Source organism: Petromyzon marinus, chromosome 20 (genome assembly GCF_048934315.1).
Source record: "Petromyzon marinus isolate PM22_M1 ecotype Great Lakes invasive population chromosome 20, UKy_Petmar_22M1.pri1.0, whole genome shotgun sequence".
Classification (NCBI taxonomy): domain Eukaryota; kingdom Metazoa; phylum Chordata; class Hyperoartia; order Petromyzontiformes; family Petromyzontidae; genus Petromyzon; species Petromyzon marinus.
Genome location: NC_133686.1, coordinates 3516009 through 3528091, shown reverse-complemented (window position 1 = coordinate 3528091; position 12083 = coordinate 3516009). Strand labels below are relative to the sequence as shown.

General features: G+C 50.4%; 1 long non-coding RNA gene across 2 annotated transcripts in view; it reads right to left on the bottom strand.

The window, feature by feature from the left end:
• The window catches only part of LOC116944231 (uncharacterized), a 282843-nt gene extending 275781 nt beyond the window's left edge, over positions 1–7062 (bottom strand). The window contains exon 1 of one of the 2 annotated variants that reach the window (XR_012942320.1): positions 5128–7062. This is a non-coding gene — a long non-coding RNA (uncharacterized LOC116944231). Of the gene's footprint in view, positions 1–4984; positions 5106–5127 lie in introns of those variants that run through there. The other variant, XR_012942321.1, reaches the window with a different exon arrangement.
• Positions 7063–12083: the final 5021 nt, after the last annotated feature.

The window sequence follows — 12083 nt, the reverse complement described above, 5'->3', positions numbered from 1 at the left end:
TTCACACACGATCCACTCTGTCCCATTGCACTCCCACCATAACCCCTCTCCCCTCCTCTCCCCTCCCCCTCACACCCTCCCCGCTCCCCCCTCCCCTCCCCCCGCTCCCCCCTCCCCTCTTCCCCTCCCCTCTCTCCGCTGCCCCTCCCTTGGGGCTCGGGTCAACGACTGCTATATGGGTGGTTTGCACATCCCATGCCGGGTGCCCAATTAGACGTGGGAGACATTTACTCGACGTTAAGGAATTGTTGTTGCTGCTAATCCAGTTCTCATTCACTACGTCTGCAAGGTATTTAAACTGTAAAACAATAATCATTTATCGCATTGCCACTCTAATGCAGGGTAAAGACTTCATCACGTTGTGCCGGTCACGGCGATTGCTTGACTATGCTTCACCGCGCTGGTCTCTGCAGATTAAAAAAAATGCTTCTTAGCTCAGTGGTCTAAGGTTGGTTAAAGTGGGGGGGGGGAGGCCAAGGACCAGTGAAGTTATCAACTGCTCGCTGATAGCAGTCGCAAGCCAGAAAATTCAACTCGAGTCCACCGGCTACTTCACAGCGCACTCTGCACCACTTCGCTCGTCAGCACCGCGTCACACTGCCGGGTGGACAGAGGAAGTTGGGATTCAGCGACCTGCAGCGTAAATTCAACTGCCGCGCCAGGAGATAGGACCGGCGACCTCTTGACTGCGAGTCCAGCTGGATAGCCATTACCCAATGGCTGGCATACGGCTTTTGTTGGTAACTTTTCAAAGTAAAGTAAAAAAAAAAATAGCTACATAAAATTTATTTTTTTCGGCCAACCCATGCCTGCATATAAGTCTCGTCCCCCCCCGCATCTTCCACCCCCACCCCACTCCCTGCGGTAGATAAAGGCACAGTGGATGCAGGTTGTAACAACGTGATCATGGCAGGCTGGCCCTCAACAATGTTTTCCGGCTTGCAAAAAAAAAATCCCATGCCCTCGAGCTCTATGGTTTTGCAATGGAAAGTCTTGACCTGAGGTGTGCTTTAAAAGTATCGGCATCGTGCTAAACGTCTATCTGATCTGTGCACCGTGTCAAAAAAACACGCTCCAGATGCAAAACATACGGGCAGGCGTTGCACAAATACGGCATGTTCTGGCGCTCTGACCTGTCGTCTTGGGTCAACGTGAATCTCGAGATCATATCCATCCGAGTGTTAGGTAACAGCAGTGGCATACGGGACGTTCCTGTATTGTATTATGCGCTCACGCGCGCTATTTTTACACCACGCGTGTTCCTGCGCTATCCAGTTAGCGCAGCTTTGGACAAAAAAAAATTCCAACCCACCCACCAACCCCCCCCTCCCCCCTCGAATCTGCTCTGATCCATTCAACCGCACAACCCATTGTTGTGAAACGGGCTTTGCGATGCTGATGAGACCCCGAAGGTTGAAAGCGGTCCAGAGTTTGTCCGCTCGAGAACAATTGTTACGACGGAATGCAACACGCGGTTTGGATTTATTTTTTGGTAAAGTGGCCCCAAATGTGCGGCGCGTGTCTTGACTCTGGACAATATATAGCGACCGGCGCATCGTAGTTTTAAAGCAATCGCGCCCACTCGATTTAACAGGCTGCTGTTACCCTACACGAGCCATATATAGCTCTTTGAGACGATATAAAAAACTAACGATTTGGCTCTAGATTCGAAGTTTGTAACACAGCGTTGTCTATACAGTGAGCATTCACAATGCATTCATTCGGCACTGTGTGCGATCGGTACACTCATCGCTGGAACCTGTTTGATAAAATACTTTCAAATAATTTGTCCTCATCAGACGAAACTGCCACGGGACAACACTTAGCGCAAAAATATAATCACCGAATAAATCCCAGCAACCCTCCTTCTTGCACAAGGTGCACACACGCAATATTTTCCCTTCGCTTGGAGTCTCACACACACACTGACATAAGCTGATTTTTTTTTAATTGTCGCTAAATTAACGTGGGTCTTGTGAGCCTCCTTTGTCGTAAATCGCTGCACAGCACCACTGCACGGGTGGATGCTCTGGCGGTTTGTCCGTTGAGGGTTTTTTTTTAATTCCCCCACCCCGCCACCCACGATTGCCTCCCCGGGTTTATCCGGGCCCCCCAGCTCACCACCCCCCCCCCCCCCCCCAGCGAACCACGGCTACCTGGACCACGCGCCACGAGGCTCCGTAGTTAAATTAGACATCCACGCGTATATCTGCGGAATATATGAATATACACGTGGGGAGGGTGGCGCGGGGGGGTGGGTTAACGCCTTGATATACGGGGCAGCCTCTCAAACGCCGGTCCTTGCACTTTTCCCTGCCCCGCCACAAAGAATCTCGCACACCATCCCAAGGTGCAGATGTTCCACGGTCACCGTGGTTGATTTTTTTTTTGTTAGCGTTGCCTTGCCTTTACAGGCCCTTTGCGATCGTTATCATTGTCCATAACACAGGGTTGTTTTTTTTTGTTTGTTTTTGTTTCGATCGCGTAAATATATAAACGCGTCGTTAAAACCCACCACCACCCGACACAGCCAATCGGTAAAGTTTGTCACGTGATCGTTGTGTGCCGGTGACGATCTGTCCACCGCTAGATGAAGGCATCCCCAGGCCACTGCAATCTGTCACGGTCTCGTGAGACGCAACGACCCCGCGGGGTGCACCTGTGCACACACGAGACGCGTTCGATCGCGCTCCGTCTCAGCGGTGGGGTTGTCCACCCTCTCGGGCGCGCCGTCGCCTTTCGGCCCGGCCACTCCATCATTGGTCTCGACCGCCCGCCATCGTCATCCTCTCGAGCAACGTGCGCGCCACCGCCACGGCACACTTAATTTCACCAACGGTCAATAGATTGTCTCCAACTTGCATTTGCTCCTCTGATCCACGTGTTCCTTCCTCCCCACCATCCCCCCCCACTCCCCCACGCGTCCACCTCTCCGTCCTTCTCTGCTCACTGTTGACCTTTTGTTCGATTTTCTTCGCCGGCGTCTGAGTTTATGACGCAGGCCATCGGATGTAATACCCACCGATTGAAGCTCGTTATTCGAGGCGCGTAATCGTTTCACCCCCTGCCAAGCGATTCGATGCATTGTGACAATTCAGGGTGGCCGTTTAATGCAAGGACTGATCCGCATTCTTCCTGTGCTCATAATCTCAGTTGCACTGTTTCTCAGTTCGTATCCATCTCGTCGGGACGGTTGCCTATAACAAATCGGACAAAATGTGACATCGGCAACCATTTGCGCAATAACTTGCATTGATTCTGAATATTAAATTGTCACGTACACTACCCAATCCGATCCATCTGACATAAGTGTACAAATCGATTGTCGTCGATGAATTGATTTTTGTCTTTTCATGGCAAACCTCTTACTTTCCCAGCATGCAGACTTCCTTTATTTAGTAAATTTAAACTTTTTTTATTCTACCAGGTAAGGCCCAACGAGCTATATAGCTCATTTTCAGATGCGACCTGGCCATCACAAGTGATTTCTCAACGAAGTGGCTTATCGCGTGTAAATTAATAGAAGCCACATACTCGGAATGCGTGTTTCTAAATGTGGAGGGAAAAACCGGAGGACCCGTCGAAAAATTCACTCCAAGCACGGGGAGAGAGACACACCCAAACTCCAAATACACAGCAGGCGTCAGGGGTCGGGATCGAACCCATGACATTCCTGCATACTTGGCAAGGGAGTTAAGATCTCACCATGCACCGTGACGCCCCATCAACACCAGCCTACACCACACAGTTGCAATGCTAGGTAGCTCCCAGTGTGGATTGATTACTGGAGTTCATCCCGGTTTGTAGAAAACATGAACGTGTGCGTGCTTGCACTCAAACACAAAGATCCCCCCGTATAGCCTTTAGCGGACTGTTGGGGCAAGTGCTGTTAGTGAGTAACACCTATGAGGGACGCTGCGGCAGACGGAGGGAATTGGCTGGTCAACACCGTGCCCGGCCGCCTTTGTCTCCGCCGTGGTGGTGTTTACACACCGCGCCAGGTACGAATTCAGGCCGAACCGACCTAGGGACATGCCGGGATCGTTTCCAATATTGTACCACTGCTCTTGGTCGTGAGCGGGAATCGAACGCGCAGTGCACTTACCGCAACACTACCGCACAAGCGCGCACAACGGAGATGCACGCAGCAAAGGCTCAAGCGACAAATATAGAATTTCTTCACCCACCGCTAAATCTCTACTTCTCAGCCGGGCAGCCTTTCCTCGGGACCTCGTGTGTGCGCGCTTGCTGAAGCTGCAACAACTCAACTTATTATACATGTGTACGTGCATGTACCGGTGAGCTTCTGCACTTTCTCGATCCTCCCCTGGGATATACATATATGCAGGGCCGACCCGTGCTTTAATTTTCACGCGGCCGCGTAACATGCACGATGTATACGCGATGTCAGGAGAGGGGAAGGCAACGTGCGCACGAGTGCGCTGGTGATGAGCCCCGAGGTGTGTCGGCCACCTCTTAACTACAGCGCAGAAGAGGCGAAGCGCGCGCGCAAGAGAGAGGAAGGAGGCGACAACGAAAACTACACAGGCCGACGGCAAACAGAAATTAGAGCAGACAACCGCACAGGGTCCTCAGACGCCGTCAATCGCGCGACCTTGCTCGGAATGTCTATCGATACGCTTTCTTCTCTTCCCCGTTCCATCCATCCAACCCGCTCACCCACACACACACACAACCGCCCCGGAATATACCCCCCCCCACCACCACCACCACCATCACTGCCGCCAACCCCCCCAACCCCCCCCCACCGCCCCCCTCCCCCAACCCGGCTGTGCGGAGGATGCGCAGAGGAAGCCGCTTTAAAATTTAAATAGGGACGGGGCGTACTGATACGATCAAGGTGAACGGGAGCAGGGGAGCTGATAGATTGCACCCGAGGGGCTTTGCAAACCCATAAGGGCGAGATGAAGGTCGATAGACGCCGCGGTGCAGCGAGCGCGGCCCAACGTGCGGAATTCATTACCTCGCTCCCCTGCGAGCGACCCCTGCTCTGCCACTCGCAACGAGTCGCGGCAAAAAGGAGTTTGACGGGACGGCGACAAATCTCTCCGCTCGCTTGCTTCGGCCGCGAAGCCCGCTCCGACTCCGTTCCGATCGCTCGCTCACTCGGCATCGGTTGTCGCGCTCCGACGACGTCCAGCGGCGGTGCCGTGATGGCGATGTCGTTCGGGAGGCGACCAGCGAGAAGCGGAGAGGGGGGCGTCCGGGTGGACGGGAAGGGTTTGTCGTTCGGGAGGCGTCGGGGAGAAAGGCGGAGGACGCGACGCCAAGCAGCCTCGTCTCTGCGACGCGAGTAGACGGGAGCGCGGCCGCCGATTGCGGCCCAAGGACCCGGCAGCCTCTGCGGAGGCTGGAAGAGAACGAACAATGGGAAGAGCGATGCGTGCTCGGCTTTGTTGAAAAAAAAAGAGCTTCATAGCTCATCGGATTTCTCCCGGATAAATGAAACAATTCCGATTCTGTTTGTGAATCCGATGGCAACGCTTCCTTTCGGACGGCAGCCCTTTTTTTTCTTTCTTTCTGGTTTGTTTTAAACGCGTGGATCTAAATTGCGTTAATGTTTCCCATCTGATTTAGGCGGTTATTGCGCTGACTGATGGGTGTTAGTTTTCAGCTAAATGAAAAAAGGCGGGGGGGGGGGGAAAGAAAAGATTAATTGCCCGTATCTCATTGTGCCGCTGCTTATGCGCTGTTATTCCTAATGGTTGGCATCTGTTGCAGTCACGGGTGATTGATGCCAGCCCGTGTCTGCACCCGACACGGGCTGAGCCACACCTTGCCGCCCCTCGCTGCAGGACACCTTCCTGATCAGTAATTATACATACGCATAGAAGTACATCGCACGGGCATATCTCCTCCCACGTGACTGACAGGCTCTGTCACTTCAGGAGTGTCTTCATTTGCTCTCCTTCGCTCGAAGTCACCCGTCCTCGAGGCACCATAGTTGTATTATTTGGGCGAACGCTTTTCGCGAGCGACTTTACACGCAGAGCACCGGATACACGAGAGAACAAAAAATAAAAAAAACGCCAAATGAGCGTCGCAATCATCCTCCCCTTTCATGCGTCACCCCTATTTGCGCGGCGTTTTCAGATGTGGCCGCATTCGGACCCTTTATAAACCCACGTTCAGTTGCAGTGCGCGGCTATAATAAGTCGCCGAGCCGTCGGATTTTTGCTTTTTTGCAACGGAACAAAAGTGCCACTTGATAGTGAAATGTGTAAGGGTCATGCACAATGTAAAACGACTGGGCACTGGAGATATACCACACTTAAGAGATGATTTATAAAGGAACTCAATGCAATAGCAACACATTCAGTGTTGCACTGCATGTACACGTTGTTGTCTGTCTGATAGTCGCCTTTTAAAGTCCACAAACAAATGAAATGCTATTGCATTTAACGTCAAATAGTATTGTTCAATGGCTTCCTTATCTCCACAAATAATTTTTGAATCAGGACAACATCATATTTTCACCATCACCTCCATCAATTTGAAGTTATCCACACTTCACATATCATCAGTGCATTCAACATTTTTGTTGCCATGTGAACCAAACGCCCACAAATCTAGAAACACAACAACAACAACGCACACACAGACAAACAAGTGCAATATAACAAAATCAATTATATCACAAATCTGCCCATTTCATCTTACGGACGTACAACAGCCATTAATCCACGTCTAAAATAAAAACCAAAAAAAGCATGGTGAATCTTGCCGCTGCTCGTGAGCTTCAGTGGGCTCGCGAGAACAGCCGACGGACTCTCTTGCTGTGGTTTTCACACCTGATGATGATTGCTTGTGTTGCAGTCGAAACGTCGTGAGAATTGTATTGTTTTACATTTGTATTATTTTATTGTTTCCCTTCTACGTGACTTTACCGAAAGAACCAAGAATATGGCCTCTCCACCGTGGAGCAATGTAGGGCTTCTCCACCGGCCACCGCGCTCACAGATGGCGTGCTCATTAATTCATGGTGTGGGGCTCCAGGACCTTAGATGAATGTGGACCGCGAAGGTGGCGGGGCTCGTGGACGCGAGGAAATTGCCCCCGCGCACACCTCTCTCTCTCTCTCTCTCGCTCGTGAGCGAGCGAGCGAGCGCGCGTTCACTGCGGCGGGATGAACACGTTCCGTCCTGCAACCCTCCACGATGGTCTACGCGTCGTCTCCAACACTCTGCAAGGAGTTGACGAGTCTCCTCCCGTTGCCTGCAGCGTGAACGCACATTGTTTTGTAAAGCAACTGGGCGAGAACCCGTTGCCCTGCAAAGGGAATATAAGAGGCTGCTGTCGTTTTTCTACTCTTCTCACTAATCCTATACTCAAAGCCGACCCTAAAAACTCCGATTGGCACGGATGGCTATATACGGTGCGAAAGAAGTTCAACACACGTAAAAAGTAATCCGCTTTTTTACGTACTAAAATGGCAAGATAATATGCATTGTGAGATATATATGGTCTAGGTTTTAAATAATATTCTTATGTATTTTGTTACACCCACCTCTTCAGTGTTGCTATCTATTAATTGTCTTCCAAACGTCATCTTCTTCTGCAATTTCAACGCTAATCAATGTCTATGTGTTACACGGTAAATCCCGTGTAACCAGTTACCCAGATAGTTTCGGTGGCAACGGGCCCGAAGCAGCCACTAACAACAGAGTTACTTCATAATAGAGGCTTTTTTTTAATTAGATGGCATGAATAAAAATGCGTCGTCTAATGAGGCTGGTTGTAATTACCGGTGAAACGTTGTACTCGAATGGTAAATGTTGTGGGTTTACTCTCCAAGAACACCGGTGTGCTGAACAAGTAACTAATTGGCAATGCTTTGTTTACGTAAAAACCTTACTAATTGGCTGTGTCGGGTGGTGCCGGGTTTAAAGATACAATTATATTCACGCCATCTAACCCAAAACAAGTCTTATGGATAATACTGGTCACGAAAGTCTCCTACTACAAGTTAAACAGAGTTACTGATGGGGTGGACAGGAGCCCAGCAAGCAGCCAGCCAGAAAACTCGAGGCATCGATTTTTTTTTATCGTAGTACGATTCTAGAACTACTACTCTGCGTGGGGTTTTCGCTGTTGTTAATGTGCTGTATCTCGGGTCGTACCGCGCACTGCTCAACACGACGTCCGACGTTTCGCCCTGCGTGCTGTGGAGCTACGTCAGGAGTTGAAGCGAAACGTGGGACATCGAGCACTTGGCGCGAATTCGAACACTCTTTCTAAATGGATGGGAAACTTAACCGACGGAATGGCGTGTGTGTGTCTGTAAGCTGAAAACAAACGTAAATGTAATGCAACTAAAAGGTGATTTCTATTCAGCAAAAGGTGTGACTGTGACCCATTGGCTTCGTCCTCCTGATCTACTGGGTCAAAATCGTGGCAAAAAATAGCGTGGCCACAATTTTGCCCCTTTTGTTGAGTTGGCGATTAAAAGCACAACGTCGTGCGTGCCTTTAATACACGCGGGTGCGGCGACGTCACGTGACACGCAGGGCATGATGATACAACCGATGTTATGGTCACGGGCGCTCCACTTGCCGTTTAAAAGTAACCTGGTGCGTGCATTGTCACTATTGTTTAGTTCTCCTGTTGCTGTGCGGGTGGGGCCTACCTAATCAGTCGTTTCATTGCCGCGAACTTATCTGCCTATAAAAAAATACATGTATATAATATATATTTCATTTTACCAGGCAAGGCCCACCGAGCTATGTAGCTCTTTTTCAGGAGCTACCTGGCCACAAATGACAACTCAACGAAGTGGCTCATCACGTGGAAATGTATAGCAGACAAATATTCTAAACGGACAAGGGCCTGGAACAAAAATCCACGCAACCACGGAGAAAAGATGCAAAACTCCAAATGTACAGGTATTGTCAGGGTCGGGATCGTATCCACGACCTCCTGTATACCAGGCGAGGGAGTTAACATCTCACCACTGCGGCGTCTATCTGCGTGAGTTTGCAAAATCCTTACATGTACTGTGGACATATATCTGCGTGTGTGAGATCTACACCAATGGGGAGGAGGCTGCAATGTTAAATAAATTCAATCGAAACTTCTCGGCGCGGAGAAGCCTGATGAGAAATGGATCAAGTATTCAGTTTAAAGTCGGATAGATTTATGATAATGCTGGAGCAAACCCGGGCGAGCTGACCTTCGGCATAAAGCCACGAGCATTACGTTCGCCGATCGCTAGTGTGGCCCAGGGAATTAAGGACAAGCTGATGTTTCCCCCACTCCGATTCACGTAAAATATTTAACCGAGAAGAATCCTACGCACACTCCCAGAGATGGCATCGGGGCCATTTTCGAATGGGATAAAACTTTAAAAAAATTCTCCCAAAAAATATTAAATGTCCAAAAATGTACCGCTGTGTATATGTCGTCTGAAATCCCCCCCCCCGCCGCCAGAAAAAAAAATGTTTTGGAACCGCAGTCTATTAAAAGTAACCACCATTTATGATCTCACGCTTCAGGTGGTTATTTATTTTTCCGTCGGCTGCGAAGTTGATGTTTAGCGCGCTACCAAAAAAGAAAATGCTCGCTGTATTTTTGCGTTAATGTGGAGCTTGACGGTGACAGATGCATTTACAGCGTGCAGTTTAGATTCCGGGAAGTAATCCGCTGATTTAACCAACTTGGGTGGCTTGTTAATAGACTAAAAGGACAAGTGAAAAAACACAAGAGAGGAAATATATGACATTATTATTGCACGCGTGTGTGTGTGTGTGTAATCGAGCGTGCAAATTGAGTTTTCGCAGAGTTAAGAAAACAGAAGAGGTGTTTTACAAACTCGTGCCAGCGCAGTGCTCTATTACCTGTTACGACTCAGATCAAAAACCATGGACAACTGGCAAATAATGTGACACGAACGCTGAAGAGTGCACAGAGAATGGAAAACTGCACGCTTGGAATTGCACTGTGGGACTGAGAGAGGAACACGCGGATCAGAGAGCATACGCAAGTTCGAATGTCCGTATCATACTGAATGTTGGAAGAAGTGAGTGGCCTTGGGTAGGACACGGCTCCGGCAATTTATTATTTATTTACTTTACGAGGCAAGGCCCCACTGTGGCTACGTAGCTCCTTTTCAAAAGAGACCTGGCTATCACAAATGATATAGCTCAACGAAGTGCCTTACCACTAACTGGGAATTTGTAGCAGCCGAATACTCTGAACGCACGTCAATTCTAAATGCGGAGGGGAAAAAAACCGGACGACTCCTGGAGAAAAAAATCCACGCGACCACGGGGAGAGAGAGACATGCAAAGCCCAAATGTACAACAGGCGTCTGGGTCGGGATCGAGCTGACGACCTCCTGTGTACCAGGTGAGGCGCTACCCCAACAAGAGTTGATGGCCAGTGGTCGAGACTAACGACGGACCGGCGGGCAGTGGAGGCGACACGCCGGAGAGCGTGACAGCGGGGCCCCGTCGGGACGAGCTCGTGCGCGAGGACCCCGAATGGGATTGTGGCATTGCGAGACCGTTGAGGGACGGCGGAGGATTGGGGGGAGGCTTTCATCCAGCGGCGGACAGATCGTGCCCGACAGATGACGATGAACGCCACGCGACGACGACGCCCCGTTGGGAGGCGAGCGTGTGAATCGACGCCGCGTGCAGCGGAGCGTCCTTCCTGTCACCTGCCCTTCTCTTACGCTGCACCTGCCGGTGCGCTATCCCAAAACCGCCAATCACAACAAACCGCCAATCACCCACGTGCCCCCCCCCCTCTCCACCGCCACCCCCCAAACGCCGCCGCCACCACCACCGCATTACCAGAAACCTCCTTCAAACTTAGCCACGTCCGGGTGTTCATTTCCTGCTGCTGCTGCTGCTGACGATGACAAGAAAACTAAAATTAAACGCAGACATGTTAATGATTCAACATTTAAAGCCCAGTAACCCACTGGTGATGGCACCTGAAACAAATGGCAAGTTTATTGAATCCCGCGCACCTCTGCCTACCCAGCAGCATGAATGGGTACAGAGTACCACGGTTAGTCGGTCGGCAGGACATCTGTGAAAAGAGCTTCATAGCTCATCGGATTACGCCAGGATAAATAAAGATTCTCCTACCTCCGGTTAGCACGGCTGGTTACGTACGGTGTGAAAGAAGTGTAAACATACAATCGACGTTCTGATTTCGATTCCGCGTGGAGTCGGATGAGCGTTAGGTAGCCACCATCTTTCAGGTCGTGCTGCCAGCGTGGAAGAGTAGGCCAACGGTGCCCTCCGGAGGGGCCGTCTACAGCTCACCGATGGTGGAGGCTCTTCATCCAGCAGTGGTGTAGGAAAGTAACCGTGGGGCTGCATCGGTTACCGTCATCACACAAACGACAACTGGAATTTAGAGTCTAAAGGAAGGACGTGGATCGCAGAACATACACACGGCAGAGACACAGTGACAACATACACACAGCAGAGACACAGTGACAACATACACACAGCAGAGACACAGTGACAACATACACACGGCAGAGACACAGTGACAACATACACACGGCAGAGACACAGTGACAAAATACACACGGCAGAGACACAGTGACAACATACACACGGCAGAGACACGGTGACAACATACACACGGCAGAGACACGGTGACAACATACACACGGCAGAGACACGGTGACAAAATACACACGGCAGAGACACGGTGACAACAAACACACGGCAGAGACACAGTGACAACATACACACGGCAGAGACACGGTGACAACATACACACGGCAGAGACACAGTGACAACATACACACGGCAGAGACACGGTGACAACATACACACAGCAGAGACACGGTGACAACATACACACGGCAGAGACACAGTGACAACATACACACGGCAGAGACACGGTGACAACATACACACGGCAGAGACACAGTGACAACATACACACGGCAGAGACACGGTGACAACATACACACAGCAGAGACACAGTGACAACATACACACGGCAGAGACATGGTGACAACATACACACGGCAGAGACACAGTGACAACATACACACGGCAGAGACACAGTGATACCATACACACGGCAGAGACACA